General features: G+C 33.1%; 1 protein-coding gene across 1 annotated transcript in view; it reads left to right on the forward strand.

The window, feature by feature from the left end:
• Nucleotides 1-6,109: 6,109 nt before the first annotated feature.
• LOC147080056 (uncharacterized) overlaps nt 6,110-18,791 on the forward strand; it is a 45,762-nt gene continuing 33,080 nt past the window's right edge. The window contains exon 1 of the mRNA XM_085957761.1: nt 6,110-6,176. The gene's annotated coding sequence lies outside the window, so the exon portion shown is untranslated. The remainder of the gene's footprint in view (nt 6,177-18,791) is intronic.

Consider the following 18,791-nt stretch of genomic DNA (forward strand, 5'->3'; position numbering starts at 1 on the left):
AAAACGTAGTTTTGAGATAATCATGTTTTAATATTTGAATATACAAGATTTGACAAGTTTTAAAAGAAACATGTCAGAATGTATCTATTCGAAATTGAAACGTATGGTCAATCGCCAGTTTTAAATGGAAACAATTCGAAATGGATCTGTATAAAACTGGTTTTGTTTTAAAGTTTGTAAAATTTCATATGGGTTTTTTGGCTCTCAAGGTATCTAAATTTTTTTTTTCGAATTGTTTTTGTACAAAACTGGCAAGAGCTCATTTTTACGAATATTTTGATACCAATATCGCGAAATGTCGATTTTTTTACTTGTCACCGTTCAATACTGGGCCATCGATATATAGATAATTGATATTAAAAAAAAACCCCAGCAAAATACATATTAAAATAAATCAGTTATAATATTTTTGGCTATAGACATATCATGTACCTACGCGGATTTAGAAATAAATATAGTTATCGGGCGAAACGCAATAATTCAACAGTGTATGATTTGGTAATGTCAACTACTCACTAAATACGCTGGTATTAATTTAGATACTTTAGATAGATTGTTTGTATGTATGTATGTTACAAGACTGGGTCAGTGACGTGAAGTCTGCCGACGGAAATGTTTGACCGGCATATTCTGAGTTTCCGCAGGGGGTGGCGCCCCTCCCGGAGCCGGCTGGGGTGGCGCCACTACTTTGGGAAATTGTCTGGTGACGTCACACGGAGTGATCTGCGCCCCCAGAGCGCACGCGCAACAATTTTACTTGTCGGCCACTGCGTCGAGCACCTACAATTTATACAACAATAATATATTGTTTTAAATTATGTATTAAGTAAATTTAATTTATCGAAGTCATTTTTTACGAGAGGTTCAGCGGTTCGCTGGTATGTGAATCCGGCTGATGTGTCACAGCCGTTTCACTAATTGAAAAATAAAACACAATCACCAACCTTTCGGTTGAAAGTCAAGCCTACTACCATTTGCACCATTAATGAAATGCGAAATGTTAAATCACGGTTATAGAGATTTTGATTTATCTACATTTTTCAATTATAATTTTTACTTAAAGTATTATACGAGTAAATTTTTCTGAATTTTCTTCTAAAACGTCGAAACCCTTTATATAGGTTTTCATTCGAGAACTTTTTTACCATAAATAAAATAATTAAATTCAGTCTGAACGTACCTGGTGGATTTCTTGAGAAAAGAGAATTAACTTTTCTCAAATATTTCTGGAGATTTCTCGAGATGTAAAATTTCGATCACAACCTCTAGCTAGGATACATAGACTACCTGTATAAAATTAATTCCAGTGGTTAACAGAGGCAAAGATTACCACAACCACGACAGATTTGACAAATTAAGTAGGTAAGTATGTATGGTAGTTAGATATAATGTGTCATCATCATCATCAGCCTGAATCTATCCACTGCTGGATGAAGGCCTTTTCAAGCTGATCCACTTCTCTCGGTCCGGTACATTGCGTCGCCACGTACTTCCGCAGAACTTTATCATTTCATCGATCCAGCGGCCTCTAGGTCTACCTTGCGGACGTTTTGTACTTCTTGGATACCACTGGATGACTAGATTTGTCCAACGATTGTCTCTTCTTCGAGCTATGTGTCCAGCCCATCTCTATTTAAGGCTTTTAATAAACTCTATTACATCGCAAACCCTTGTCTTCTTCCTTATCCACTCATTCCTCTTTTTGTCCTTTTGCGTTATGCCCAGCATGCACCTCTCCATACCGCGTTGTGCTACTCTAAGTTTCTGGATCTCTCTTTTACTTAGGGTCCATGTTTCACCCTATAATGTGTAATAGTTATTAAATCCTAGATAGCTGGAAAAGCGTTAGTTCAAAAACATGCATGAAAAATTTGATAAAAAAATCAAATAAATGTGAAGGACTGTCTCCTTCAAATATGTACCCAGAGTGTTATATATTTCTTCGGTCATATGGCCAGAAAGAAAAACGATTATACGGAGAAGGTGGAAACATAGAAGGTTGACACAGAAGAGGATACCTTTTTACTCGCTGATCCGTCCGAGTAAAGTACGATATGTGCTTATCAATGTCGTCGGCTGTGTGAACGCCAAAGTGTAGAAATCGCCGGGGAGATAGTGAAGATAGAAGAAGGTAGATAGAGAAGTATTTTGAACTTTAGGCTCATCGCACATTACGACGGCAAGATGCAACCAAACTATAGATTGATGGGCGTGCGATACCTCCGAACCCCTTCGCGTAATATCTCCATATCAAAACCGTCCCTGAAATGTAGATCTAACCAACAGCTTCACGCGATTTGTAGTAATGGCTAGCCATCGTATTGTGTGACGTGCCTTAAGAGCATACATAAGTGAAACGGAAAATAATTTTCAACAGTAGGTGAGACGAAATTTTTCACTCGTCGCCAATCGGAGATCGACAGTCGAGGTGTAAGCACGTCAATTTGTTTTGTGATGGAGTCGGAGGAATATATTCTTAAATCGTGTAAAGATGACTAAAAAACGTAACCCATTTACTTGAAAAAGAAAACATGTCAATGAATATACTATTATTACTAATATAACAATAACATAACATTAAATGGAAGCGTGTTGAATTTTTATGACGAATTATATTTCGTTCGTTCGGCTCGCGTCATTTGCACAATCCGCGCATCGCCTAGTCACGATTATTTTAGACCATGCCTCAACTGAAGTTTAAGTCTGTCACCAATTCAGAGTTTTCATGCCACCGTTGGAATTAATAAATTTTATACATAATGAGAATACTTAGTTGTTAATTTACAATTTTAATTATTGGAGCGCGAATACTCGGGACTTTTTTTCATGGCAGAGCGCGCTCCGGCACTTCTCCGGACAGTTCTTATCATTATTTGTTTTTAATCTCGTAGATTAAAAAAAAATGTCGTTGTTATTTTAAACTTGCAGGAAGAAATAATAGAGAACTCAAATTTATTCCCAGTAAACATACTATTGCGAGAGAAGCGATTGATCAGTCCAATTCCAAAATGGCTATGCCAGAATATTATAGCTTGTTTTACGTAGCGCGGTAAATTTCGAAATTTGTCATCCCATCGCTACATTTTTTTTTGGCTACCTGTCGAATTGATTTTGTTGCTTAATATGCAGTTGACATTATCTCAGGCAACGCCACACCTAAATTAATTGACCGCATGACACTAAATGTATAAGTAGTACACAATTGTATAGGGCAGGGTTTCTTTGCAACCTTTTCTGCAATGGAACACTTCGCAAACCCGGAAATTTTAACGGAAGACTTAGTTTATTTGTTAGGTTATTTATTAGCGCGGCTAACCGTTTTGTCAATTTTGGCAGCTGTCGAAACGGGCCCCAGGCTAGGATCTTTGGCGGGCCCCCTACTTATCGCTCAGGTTAAAGGCAATGTGACGATCTCCAGTTGTATATTCCAAATGGTATTCGACGTAAAATTAAGGGCATTTTTAGCGATTTTTTGTATTTTTAATACACCCACTTTTATGTTGAATAATTGCACTATTATGGACATGTCAAATATCGACAATAATCAAAAATTGTATGGCAAAATCACATATTAATAAATGTTAGTACATTTTTTTACTATTAGTGCGTGTTTGTGATGTGTGTTTATCTCACTTGGCTGGTTGATCTCTCACGCCGGGCACCCCGTAAGCCCAGGCCCCAGGCTAGAGGCCTGTCAGCCCCCACCGCCTTGTGGGAGCCATAACCTAGATATTTGAGGTCATAAACATCAGTGGAGATTGATCATCACTCGCCTTTCAATATGAAAAAGAGTCTTTAATTATTCTGGTTTTATTTATTTTACTTCTACGTAGTAGAAGATCTTTAAATGTGTTGCAGTGTATAAAACCTTTCCAAATGGTCGCGGAACACCTATTCAGGTTCGGCGGAACATAGATTGGGAAACCCAGGTATAGGTCATGGGACCAGTCTCAACAAATAAAAATAAAATTTAAATAGTACCCAGTACCTTTCAAAATGACAAGTATCTTTAGCTATCGAAACGTCAAAGTTGACCTGAGACTGTGGATGATTCGCTAATATGTCCTCTTAATACTTTTTTATGGAAGTATGTACGCTAAACCAAAGAACTAACACTTGATGCGTTCAAGATGTGGCTATGGAGACGTATCATCAAAATTCCCTGGACTGATTGAGTGACAAGTGTTGATGTCAGGACCGCGCCAAGGGAGTTTAAATTAAAATTGCCGCCCCAAACAATTATAAATATTTTAAAGGACAACATGAAAAAATTACATAATACTTATTTATATTTCCATCCAACAAGTACATAATAAATTAAATTTTAAAATTAATTTAAAAAATATTATTAATAAATAATTAATAATAATCTCGTAAATTACTAACAATAGTACGTAGGATTTTTTTTACTATCCATGCAATCAAATCGTGAGAAAAAATGCGCCTTCAAGTTTCAGCTTTATAACTCGTCCATGATGCCCTTTACTGTACAAAGAATTACATTTTTGCTGATACTTTTCCCATTTTTTAATGCCGCACTTCGTTAGCACATAACATACATAGGCACTTCCTATATTGCTACATACGATTTTCAGATCATCTAATTTATTTTTAATACTGTTATTAAAAAAATGTTTTTTTTGGGATTTTCCCGCCTCGGTGCCGTGCACCCCAACACCCCCGCTTGGCGCGTCCTTGGTTGACATCCTTAAATAAATAGAAAAAAAGCCGAGAATTGCCGTGTAACATTACAAACAGAAAACTACAGTACTGCGAGACGACAGATGTACAGAATTCCCCAACCCATTATCCAAGGAAAGATCAATTTAGTGGTTTAAGACCATCCGGTACGAGTGCAATCTCACCGAGCTGTTCCTGATACCAGCTGGTAAGCGAAGGTCGCTCTCATTGTCGTCGACATGCGATAAGAGACGGTGTAAATGATCCCAATACAGTTTGACAACCTCTTTTTAAATTGTAACATTGCTAAATATTTTTAAAAAATCGGTGTGTACTTATGTACGCGCGTTATAAATTATACTTCTTTGTCGTAACAAAACAAAATATTATAGCAGAATGTACCTACTTTGGAAGAAAAAAATCTCAAAACCTGTGTTTGAAAAATTTTGCAAACCGTTATTTCGACCATCTTTGCTTAAACAGATGACTGTACAACTATTTTCGTTAAGAATAATAATTTATAACAAATCAAAAGTAAAACAGCATATTTAATGGTTTAACTGAAACGTGATATTGGCTTTTGTGATGAAACATAATAATTATTATTGTCTTTAATTAAGCATCAATCTTCAGCTTCAATCAATATAAGCCGCTAATAAATAAATTGACATGACAAATATTATACTAAACTGTAAAAATATGTATTTTTGTGTATGAAGTGTCTAAATATTGTAAATTTACAACATACCGTTGTTTGAACTATTTACCGACTCAACATTCACAAAAATTATGTATTTGTTGATATATAATTTTACTCATAAATAAAAGTTGCAAAATTCAGTCTTTAACCAACCGGCCCAAGCCACAGGCCTCAATATCACAGCTGAAAATTACGCACCTAAAGAAGTATAACTCCAAAAATAACTTATTTATATTTGATACAAATACTTACTTAAATTAACTTATTATTTATTTAATAAGTATATATTTTTTCACAATTATTGTTGTATAGTGCGAAAACATCTTGGCTACGTGTTAAATCTGTGAACTAACTCCGCCCATTTTTAACCGCACTTCCATTATAAACTACAAAGCTCCTCCCATTTAGTAAACAACAGCACCTAGAAGCGTAGCCAAGAAGATGTTTTCGCACATTAGTGTTATATTACAAACAAAATTAGTTTCGTTCTAATGAATATTTTAATTGGATGAAATTTCTAATTTTGTAAATTACTTTCTCAATTTAAGTTGCTACACTTTTTTAAGAGTATTCAGGAATCTATAGAAAGTAAATAAATCGTAGAAATGATACATAAGCGGCTTTGGTAAAATATATTTTTTAACGGAAAAGCTGTAGGTAATTCGAATTGCTATCGGAGCAAGAGCTTCCCGCAAATCGATGTAGAATGAAAACAATTGGCGTTAGATGCACTGCGACCGCCATGCAGAGAGTGCGGCCGGGTCGCCGCAATGTCACCTCCATAGAACAAGTCCAAGTAATTATTACTGTGATTAAGTTCCCATCATAATATTTACATTTTGCACAGCTAACCAACTGTCACACATCATACGTAATTCGACTTCCATAAACCTTGTGTATTTTAAATAATGTGTATTTTTATTATTTGTGTGTAAGAATTTTGCCGGCACAAGGTTTTTTTATGTTGTTTAAAACTTATTTTCGAACTTTTGTCAATAACGTTGAAACACTAAATTAATATGTGAGTCGTTTGAAAAAAATTCTCAGAATATATAACACAATTCAGTAGAATGATTACGATTTTGTATTAAATTATATACACATTTTCCGGTATGTGGATCTTATCATAATATTGATTTAATGTGAAGTGTTTTAAACATTAATACTATTAACATTTATGATTAAGGGATATTATAGCAAAAAAAATATTTCTAAGAACAGATTATTTATAATATCATTTACAGTGTCATAAAAGTGCGTCATTAAAAGTTATTTTGTGACGAAGTTACAACTATTTTACCACGTTTTTATTAGCTCGTATTCTTGTTTGTCCGGTGGTTGTTTATCCAGTATAAATCTTGCAATCGATTTTTAACTAACTTGCCGACTAGCTAGACATTTGAAACTTTTAGAATAATAATAGAAAATGCATTCTTTTAATACTTTTGGCCATCTTTATTATTGAATTCATTTTCAGTTAATTCTGTTTTATAGGTATGTTTCAGAAAAAAATCGTTAAAAGTAATATAAACTACTCACTATTATTGGTTTCTAAGGGGTCCTAGCAACTAAATTATTAATATATACGTGGATTATTGGATTATTAATATATATATGGAAATCAATATGAAATGTCAAAATGACATTTCAGTATTCTATAATATTTATTCAGTATTTCTACCAAGTACAAAAAAAGTATTTATTAATACATATTATAATTGTAAAGTTTATATGATTCAACAGAAAATTTAAAAACGTGGTATATAAAAAGTTCTTTTTATCTTGTAATTATTTGCTAATGTAGTTAGTAAAAATATATTAAACTGACAAAATTCTTTATTTAAATAATTATTGCTCTCATGAAAAGTTTCATATTATCGCGCTTTTACGTTTCGTTCATATACATAAATAATAAATAATATGTTACTTTAAATCCATGAAATATGTTCATTAATATAAATATAAAGCATATGTTGATTATTTACTAATTTAAGAAAGTCAATCGGTTTTTGCGATACAAGTTATCAATTTTACCATATATACCTATACGTAGAACCTGAAAATGCTATACGAGAAAACCCGTGTCACCGAAACCGATTCCTATGAAATAAAATTCAAATCACTTAAAATTTAATTTCAAACTCAATTAAGTAGTTATCGATAATACTAATTTGAGATATAATTATCTATAAACTATAACTATAATAGAACTATAAGTATCTATATTAAAAAGTACATATATTTAACCTGCGTTATAATGATTTGCCAAAATTATAATATTTAGGGTACGTTCCGTTTAAGGGGGAACATGCTCAGCATACGTCAAAATGGAGCTTTTGTGCTATTTTCAAAGCAAAGAAAATAGCATAAAAGCTCCATTTTGACGTACGCTGAGCATGTCCCCCCTTAAGAATATTTATATTGAAATAATTTTGTATACCTATCTATTATGTATTAAAATATATTATATATAATTAACATGCAATAGCAACTCTGCCCCACATAGCCTTAACTCACATTTATATCAAAATGTTAAGATTGTATTGTTTGTTTTCAATATAACTAGATACACTCCGACGATGCCCGATCCTAATAGGATCATATGGGTCTCCACAGAGTGGAGATTTGTATTAACAGATTCTGTTTTTACGAGAAATGGATGTCAGCCACTTGCTCAACCTACAAGGTCCGTACTCTGACTCATACACAAATTGAAAAATAATATGTGTACTTGCCAGACCCAGGATTCGAGCCTGGGACCCACGACGCTATAGTGGGGCCATCGCTGGGTTATATTTTAATATAGTTAATGCTTGCTTAAACATAAACTTTTGAACATATTAATTGTATAAATTTAATCCAGCTTCGTCAAAAATTCAAATGTTATGTTGTTCAATGTGTGTTTGAATCTAAACCATATATCAGTGGCGAAGAGTGGAGGTAGGCTGTTAAGATCCGACTTAAATACTTCACACTAAATTTTGTCAGTCATACTTATTTGTTTTTATTGAACTAAAAATACAATTCGCAGATTTTGCTCGTTAGTTTTTAAAATTCTAGTAAACCCTGCTTAAACCAAGCCATAATAGTTAGTGTATACTATGGGCGATCCGACAATATACTGCACACTTTTCAGTCATACTTAGGTATGTATTTTCGTTGAAATAAGAATACTTATTATAGATGGTATTGGTTAGTTTTAATTCATTAAGCCCTCCCTATTCAAACCATAATAGAAAAAAATATTTTATGGATGAACGAATATTTTTTTACTATTATCCACTATGACTTGGATTAGGCAGGGCTTAATTGAATTTTAAAAACTAACAAACACTATCTACACATTATAGTATTAGTTCAATGAAAACAAATACGTTTGACGGACAAGGTTTAGTATGCACTATTATTATGTCGGATTTTAACAGCCTACCTCCACCCTTCGCCACTGACATATTGTAATGGCAGTTTATTGCACAATAATTGAACAAGGTTGCCTCCAAACTTGTCAGCGTCGCAGACCTCTATGTACCTAAAACGATCACTGATCGACAAAAATATGCATACGTTTTCAGTCATACTAATAATTAATTGTTTTCGTTGAATTAGGAATATATAATTTATTATTGGTTAGTTTTTTTTAATTCATTAAGCCGCCTATACCAAACTATAATCAATAAAAAATATTCTTTTATCTATAAAATATCTCAAGTTATGTATCGTCTAATGGCATAATTTCAGATATTTTATAGATAAACGAACAATTTTTGTCTATTATCTAATATGACATAGATTGGACAGGGTTTAATTGAATTTTAAAAACAAACAAACACTATCTACGAAAACACTTCAATTAAAACAAACAAGTATGACTGACCAAGTTTAGTGTGCACTATTTATGTCAAATCTTAACAACCTACATCCACCTTTCTCCACTGATATAATATATAGGTACATAGGATAAACGACTGGCAAATAACTATTTTTCGTCAGAAAATCTTATAGGATTGTAGAGCCAAGAGCAAATTTCCTGTTAATATTTTCCTTTTAAACCTTTACAGACGAAAACGGTCATTATATGAAATAAGTATTCTATCTATCTATTAGATAATATCTAAGTGTCTATTCTATCTTGATAATCACGCCATTTCTACTAATATGAGCATTCTCACTCAAAAATTTTAGGGCCATGTATCTTATGTAGTTACAGTGTCAGTGACGTCCCGTGGGGGTAGGCAGATTGAGCGTCGCTTGGGGGCGGCAGTTTCCCGAAGGGTGGCAAATCTTGGATAATCATTATTTATATACTTATAGAAATAGCTACCTAAACTTAGTAATAAGGGAAATATATTTCCATAAAAAAATTCAGCTCACGGGTTGGAAACAAAATGTATTAATTATTACTATAAAAATTTAAAAGGACTTTATTTTTTTGTCGGGTTCGCGATGTCTAGTTTACTTCCATTGTCCTTGGACGTCACGTCACGAACAGCAATGACACGTGTAGATTTTCAAATAATATTTGAATTGTAGGTAGGTACATACTTACATTAATTTAAAATTTACCCAAATATGTTTGCTGGTTACTCGTTTTGGAAGTTGTCAGGTGAATTTTTAAATGTATGTAGGTACCTAGCTGAAATCGTAGATTCGCAATATTGACTATTGAGGCAGAAATGGCATTTAAATTAGATTAATTAATATTATTGTTAGTAATGTATCCATACAACACATTTCTTAGATATTGGAGTCATGAAAGGATGATAAAAAGTACTGTACTGCCTAGGGGCGGCATTTTGTCTAGGAGACGTCACTGTGCAGTGTTAATTATTTCAAGGTGACAATATAGAGAGCTGAAAGGGCAGAGGTTAAAAGAGGCGGTATGTATATAAAATACAAAACTACTAACTACTACAGGAAATAGTTTTTGTAATTTATTTTTGATTTAGCCAATCGTAAAACTTTCACCTAATTTGGAGTTAATGATATTTGTGTCTAAAGTTGCTTATTTTAGATATGCACTTATGTATTTCGTGTAATTAGGACAACACGGATAATTCCTAGATTTAAAGGTATATATTGAATCGTATTCCAATGACGGTTTTTACTGAATAATGTAGTCTTCTAAATTCAAATTTCCATTTTTCAAAAGCTAAAGCTAATAAAATAATGTACTTTTTGAACAGTATCTAATAATTGGAGTTCTTGATTGCAGTGGGGGTAGGCAGATTGAGCGTCGCTTGGGCTCGGTAGGTACTCGAAGGGCGGCAAATCGAGGAGAATTATTTGGTATATATAAATAGCATCCTAAACTTAGCAATAAAGAATACACCTTTCTATTAAAAAGTCAGCTCACTGGTTGGAAATAAAATGTATTAAAGGACATAAATTTTTAATAGTGCTGTATTTTTTTTGTCGGGTTCGCGATGTCTAGTTTACTTCCATTGTCCTTCGATGTTCTTGGTGACCAGAAACGACACGTGCACGGATGATAAAAAATAGTGTGTAAAAAAATAGGGCGGCATTTCGGCGCTGTCCGGGGGCGGGACGTCAATGCTTGTTTGTATGCGGTTACAGCTAATTTAACGCAGCTGCCCCTCATTTACAGTGAGAACTATTTTCTAGGTCCTCATTTAAATCTTATATGTATTTTAACAGCGTCGCAGGCAAAACAAAATTTATAATTGGAACACTTTATAACCTTAGATTATTACCGTTCATTAAATACACTACATACGTACACATTGACAAGTATAATTAAAATTAATTTAACCAAGTAAAATATTTAGTATTTTTTATAATTTTAATCCAAAACACTACTTATATTAATTGTATAAACCGAGTGTAATATGTATTTTTGGAATATACCGCTATTGTACACATTACACAATAATAATATAACGGCTACATAATCAATATTTTCAATATTGTTTTCACCACATATAACATTGTTTTAATTCTATACGATACGCTTTAGTTTACATAGTAAACAGTGTTAAGTATGAAGATAGTAAATATAGTAGGTTATTATAAGCGAAACATGTGTCATATACAATTAAAACTGTTCTGTACGTGGCAAATACAAAGTGCTAGGTACACCAGTATAAAAAAAAATCGTGGTGATAACTGATAACAACCACCAAAGCAATAAATTCACTGGATACTAAATATTAGCCATAGTGTTACATTAATAAATATTTAAAAATAATATCTTAAACACTTAGGCATTCCCAATTCAACTATTCAATTAAATAGAATTGTCATTTATTCTATCGCTAAAAATTCTGAGACTCTTCCTAACTATCATTTATAGGTGTAATAATAGTCTCCACATCATGGCCCCCACAAGGGGGGGCTGACAGGGCTCTTGCCTGGGGGCCCGGGCTCATGGGGGGCCCGGCGTGGCGAGTCGACCAAATAAGTGAGATAAACACACACGACAAATTTGCTCTAATAGTAAAAAAAGTCTTTCCTTTCATAATGGTAATATTTTAGAATATGTGATTGTGTGATATAATTTTTAATTATGTCAATACTTGATAACTCTATAATAAATTCATTCATTCTAAAATATAAAAAATACACTAAACACCCTTAATTTTACGAGCGTTATAGAGCGTCATATTGCCTTTAACCTTTGCGATAGGTAGGAGGCCCGACAAAGATCCTAGTCTTGGGGCCCGCTTCAGGATGTGGGGGCCATGCTCCACATAATATAATAACGATCAGAGTCGGTTTCGTCCAATGAATGCAGAAAGTTTTCTAACTTTCGCAGAAGAGTGACCCTGTGAACAGAGCAGAACCCACACACACGCGACATACGCAACAGTTTATCTACATACATACAAACGCTCATAATGTTAAGGTCATGCTGAAATTGGGTTCACTATTTATCCAGCCCTTTGAGTCGTGGCTAAAATATTATTTCACATTCACTGTGAGAATGTATTATTCGTAAAATTAAAATTTTTCTGCGATTCTAAAACTCTTTTTTCATGCAAAATTTTTATAATAATTTGCAAATTAGTTTTCCAAGCTGTCGTCCAGTGTTTGCCTTTCATCAATCCAAAAAAATATTTTTTTAACATGTTTAATCTTTTAGCTTTAAGCTAAAGTTAACTAAAGCTTTTTAGCTAAATTTATAAAAGACAACAATTTATAACATACATTGATCATTGCGCAAATTCATCTATCATACTTTTTTCAAATAATATGGTGATATTAATTCTGTTATTTATTCACCGTCATATAAATATGAAAATAATTACAAGATAAAAAGAACTTTTTATATACTTACAACATTTTTAAATTTTCTGTTGAATTATTATGCTCAATATGCTCAAACCTGTACTTGATATGAAGTAAATAAAAAACAAACAAACAAACAAATATAGAATACTGAAATATCATTTTGGCACTTCATTTTGATTTCCATAGTAACGCACGTAGGTATATATTAATAATTTAGTTGCTAAGACCACCCTCTTAGCAACCAATAATAGTGGATTGGATTACGGATTTATTCCGAAATAAATTTCCATACAAAACAGAATTAACTGAAAACGAATTCACTAAAAGTATTAAAAGAATGCATTGGCTTCGTGTTCTGATATATTCTAAAAGTTTCAAATGTCTAGCTAGTCGGGAAGTTAGTTAACAATCGATTGCAAGATTTGTACCGGATAAACAACCACCGGACAAACAAGAATATGAGCCAATAAAAACGTTGTAAAAATTAAACAAAATCAAATAACGTTAATATAAAATTTCGTTCGAAGGCCCACATTTATTTTACAGTAAGTTATTCAAAAATCGAGCCACCTATTGATATTGAATTTTACATCATAGTCAATATTTTTTCAGATAAATATTTAGTGCTTATTTGAAAAACTTTGCAAAACCCTTGGAGAATTCACGAATTGGGAACCCGTTCCCTAAGTGAACGTGGGCGGGTTTTCTCCTTATAGTAATACTATTTATGCATTATTGTATCATAATTAATTTAATATATATTATATTGTTTTGGTTATAGAGATAATATACGCTTGAAAACTCGTACATAATATTATTAACATTTAACACCGTAAACCGTTTATATACAATAATTAAAGACATGCCTATATATTAGAAAAATACAATTTAAATATTCTCATCGAATGGGTCTTTAACACATAACCATTGTCATGGCCTCCACAAGGGGGGACTGACATGGCTCTAGCCTGGGGCCCGTGCTTAGGAGGCGCCCGGCGTTTTGGGTCGACCAGATAAGTGAAATAAACGAACATTAAAAATTCACACAAATAGTAAAAAAAATCGCCTGCTTCGAAAATATCAACATTTTAAAATATGTGACTATGCGATATAATTTTTGATTATTGTGTGTCAATTCTATACTCGACAACTCCATAATTCAAGCAGGTGTTTTCAAAAATACAAAAATCGCTAAATAATTTCACCTAGAACACACTTTGGAAAATGCTTGTATAGTGTCACATTGCTTTTAACATTAGCGATAGGTAGGGGGGCCTGCCAATTATTCCTGCCTGGGGGCCCGTTTCAGGATGTGGGGGCCATGACCATTGCATTCCAGGCGCTATGCTGTACGCCGTACGCTCTAGGTATCACTCACCAATCATGACGAAATTTTCTATAAACGGACTTTGTAAATAAAATTTATATTTTGTTTATTTACTTATATATTATTATTATAAACACATCCAAAGCGATACACTACAATCCAACATAATCCAAACAGTTTTCATACGAGGAGGTTCTGTGACAAAATATTATATATCCGATAATAAATAGTTATGTTAGTATTTCATACTAGATAATAATATGTACTACAAGAATTGGCTCACTCTAATCTTATCAGCTAAAAGTATTCAAGTTTGTTATACTTAGTGATAAAAAAAACTATAATTCACCAATAAAGTATTTTGTTATCTTTATATGTTTCCTCGAACACCGTGTCAAAATTGTTTAGTGAGTAAGTAATTTTTTAATCATACTATTCATTCTTAAATGCAGTGTTTCTCAAACCTACACAATATGGTCTTAACCCTTTATACTATAAGCAAGTCTAAAAGAAGTTTTTTTAATACAATTAATCAACATTTAGTATTTCGGCCATTAAATCTTGGAGAAAAAATAACAAAACTTAAATTGTTTTTGTTTTGTCGGCGTGCCCCACTTGTGATGATGAATATTATGAATAAAATCTTATGCTTTGATTACTTGGGCCCCACAAGGGTAGGCCTGACAGGGCTCTAGTCTAGGGGCCCGGCGTGGCGAGTCGACCAAATAAAAAGTAAGATAAACGCTAATCACAATTTTCTCTAAATAGCGTTATTTTATTTGGAAAGAATTAACATTTAAATAATTACAGGATTAAAAGAACTTTTTATATACCACGTTTTTAAATTTTCTGTTGAATCATAAAAACTTGACAATTATATGTATTAATAAAAACTTTTTTTGTACTTGATCGAAATACTGAATAAATATAGAATACTGAAATGTCATTTTGACATTTCATATTGATTTCCATAGTAACGCACGTATATATTAATAATTTAGTTGCTAGGACCCCCTTAGCAACCAATAATAGTGTTTTACTTTTTGAAAATGAATTCAATTCTGCTTAAAGATGGCTAAAAGCATTGAGCCAGATGCAGCCAGAGCAGAATGCATTGTAATCGTTTTCTGATATATTCTAAAAGTTTCAAATGTCTAGCTAGTCGGGAAGTTAGTTAAAAATCTTCAATCGTCTAATACAAATCTTGGACAAACAAGAAAAAATTTGTACTGGACAAACAAGAATACGAGCTAATAAAAACCTGGTAATAAAATGTGGTTATGCGATTAAATATCTGATTATTGTGTGTTGACACTCGATAATTCCATAATTTAAATGGATTTATTCAAAAAATCGCTAAAAATACTCTGAATACGCGTAATTTTATCGCAAACATCATTTGGTCACTTTACTTAGGTACACTGCTTTTATCCATAGCGATAGGTGGGCGAGTTCGCTAAAGATCCCGGTCTGGGGGCCCACTTCAGGATGTAGGGACCATTTTTGAGTATTTACTTGAAAAGTTTTACTTAGTTATTATTTATCATTTATTCTCAACTTTTCCTTAAATTTTCAAATACTTGTTGATAGAATTCTTACTGTTTTTATCTGAATAAATTCTGCTCTTCGGATACCAACTTTTATACTAAACCATTTCCCTTTAATATGGTTTTGTAGACTGCGGAAAATTATTACTAATCTGATGGTGCCATGTCAGGAGAAGATGTTGCAATGACTAAACTTGATGATTCAAACTGGCACATCATGCTCCATATGAGGTATGGCATTATCGTGATGTGATAACAAATTTTCTAGTGTCTGTAATACTAACATTATAAATCTAGTTTCATCACGACTCATTTATTAGCAGCTGTATTTATTTGATTATTCCTCGTTGGTAATATCGTTTCCTACATTATCAAGCGTCCCTATCCTAGGTTGCGTCCTACATATTACACTGTGTTAGGGATTGCAATAGCGGTATTTCAAAAATCCAAAATACCGGAATTTTCAGTATTAAGGTTATATCTCAGTTGAGGCACGGTCTAAAAAGATCGTGGCTAGGCGATGCGGAGATTGAGGGTCGCGGGTGCAAATGACACACGTCAAACGAAATATAATTTGTCATATAATTCCAACATGTGTCCATTTAACGTTATGTTTATTATTTTATCAGTAACAATAATAATATATTCATTGACATGTTTTCTTTTTAGAGCAAATGGGTAACGTTTTTAGTCATCTTTACACAATTTAAGAATTAATACCCCCGTCGCCATCACGAAACAAATTGACGTATTTCCAGCTCGACGTTCACTCTCCGAATGGCGGCGAGTCCAAAATTTCGTCGCGCCTGAAGTTGAAAATTATTTGCCGTTTCACTGATGTATCTATCACCTTAAGAAAGCACACTTACACACAGCACGTTTACCTTTTTGAAAATGAATTACAAGTTATGTGCTGCTAAAATGCAGATATATTGAGTGAATCCAGCAGAGGTGAAAAAATAATAAAACTATCATAATATTATTTCGATATAGAAAACATCCGCGACAAAAATGTTCAATTATTCTATAATAATAATTGATGACTGTACAAGCGTTGAATTTAAGAAGCCTTCCTGCAGCCTGACTTATTTCCACTTGATGAAGTTTTGAGGGCTTTTGTTAAAATTATCAATATATTATTATGTATTCAAATTATTTGTAAAAAAAATTACTAGTTCTACAATAATTATGATCAGTACCTATATATTTTAAATGTAAACATAATAAATGTGGCTATGTCGATTTTTGCTATAAAACAATATTTTTAAAAGATTTTAATATTTAGCTATATTTGTATTGATAAGCACCTACTTACTTGTTCTTTTAATGTTTAAGAAATATCAGTATTAATGCCGGTATTCAATAAGAAATACCGAAAAACCGGAATTGACATTTTCATTCTGTATTGCAATCCCTACACTGTGCCAAATTACACTGAACTAAATCTGAATGTATGTACTTGTTGTAGTTAACTTGCGCTGGCTGTTATACTTGCATTAATTCATGTCATAGACAGACTGATTTTGCATTTTATATTCTGTTTTATATTGAGTGCATTACTCCACTGTGTACGAAACGCTTTTTTTTACAAACATAATGTCTCAATAATTATTCGCTATATGCGTATTGTCGAATCACTAACCACAATGATTTCGGGCACTTTTAATTAATTTCGTGATTAACGTGTGAATGCAAATAGCATTTGAAAATCGATTAGCAAAACAACAAATTTGTGCGTCCCGTAATCATCGAGGAATCATAATAAAAATAATATTCACTTTCACACCTCTAAATACGGACATTTCGTACTAATTGCAATGTTCCCTCAAATTTTCTATTGCATAGTCACGTACGCTAAAAACTCTGAATGTGCACTGTAAATAAAAATTAATATATACCTCTCATAGTATCATCACTATCATCATCGATTCGGGGCTGATCCACTGCTGGATAAAGGTCTCCAAATTTTTCGGTCCCTAGTTCTTCGGCCATGTCCATCCACCTATATAGTGTTTATCTTTCCAGTGGGTTTTAAGGTATGGCTGAGGCATGGTCTAAAAAGATCGTGGCTAGGCGATGCGCGGATTGTGCAAATGACGCGAGCCGAACGAAATATAATTTGTCATAATAATTCAACATGCGTCCTTTTAATATTATGTTTATTATTATATTCGTAATAATGGACGTGTTCACAGGTCTACTATCGCTCTCCGACAGGCAACGCAGCCGAAATTACGTCCCACATACTGTTGAAAACTATTTGCCGTTTCACTTTTGTACGCTCTTAAGGCATATGACGGCATTTGTGCATCCCATTGCCATTTAATCATCATAACGACGTATATCACATCGCGTACTCTTGTGTGCTTCCTTATCCATTGGTTTTTTTTTGTGATGTTTCCCCGTTATGACCAACATGCACCTTTCCATACTCGTAATTTATGGATTTTCTATTACATTTTAAAAGTCCATGTTTCATACGCATACGTGAGTACTGGCAGCTCGCATTGGTTGTTATATGTTTAGCTGCCTCATAGTTTTTTGCCAGTGTCGTGCCAGGGCCCCTTGCCCGCCCCCCCCCGCCTTGGGTGCGCCACTGCGAGGAAGATAGAGTTTCGATGAACATAATCAGTGTTATGTTATGATCAGGATGTGTATAACGTCGAACAACCGCAAAAGAAACCGATAAACAAGGAAACGTACAACAAAAAAAATCACGACTTAATGAAAATATCGTCAAATAAGTTTTGTTACTTAATATTCATTAAATTTCCTACACAGAAGGTGAAACTTTTCCGTTTAGACCACAAATAATTACAGTTTTTTTTCAGTTCAAACATGAATAATTACTAAATGATGAATTATCAACACTGCCTACCATCGTACTACCTATCTCATAATCACAGATTTTTTAATGTTAATAATCATGAAAGAAAATTGCACCGCGTATAACTTTTTTTTACTATTCATGGAACAAATTTTCAAAAAAACTACTTATATGAAAATGTTACTTTTCATCAGAATGTTAAGGATCCCCTATAAATTAATTCGCTACATATGCGTTGGGAACGAGTGCATTACGCGCTATGTATAGCATGCACCTTTCCACATGTTTTCTGCTACTATTAAGTCGCCTTACATCTTTTTTAATATATGTTGGAACCAGTGGCGTGCGGTGACTTTTTTTGCAAAAATACACATATCGTCAGTCGTCACATTACTATTAAGACCTCGTAAGTTTGATATTATGGAAAAATTAAGTTTGTTCGACAAAATTTAAACAACAAAA

Source organism: Rhyacophila brunnea, unplaced genomic scaffold (genome assembly GCF_057557595.1).
Source record: "Rhyacophila brunnea isolate RB1 unplaced genomic scaffold, BYU_Rbru_1.0 scaffold_1, whole genome shotgun sequence".
In the NCBI taxonomy this organism is placed as follows: domain Eukaryota; kingdom Metazoa; phylum Arthropoda; class Insecta; order Trichoptera; family Rhyacophilidae; genus Rhyacophila; species Rhyacophila brunnea.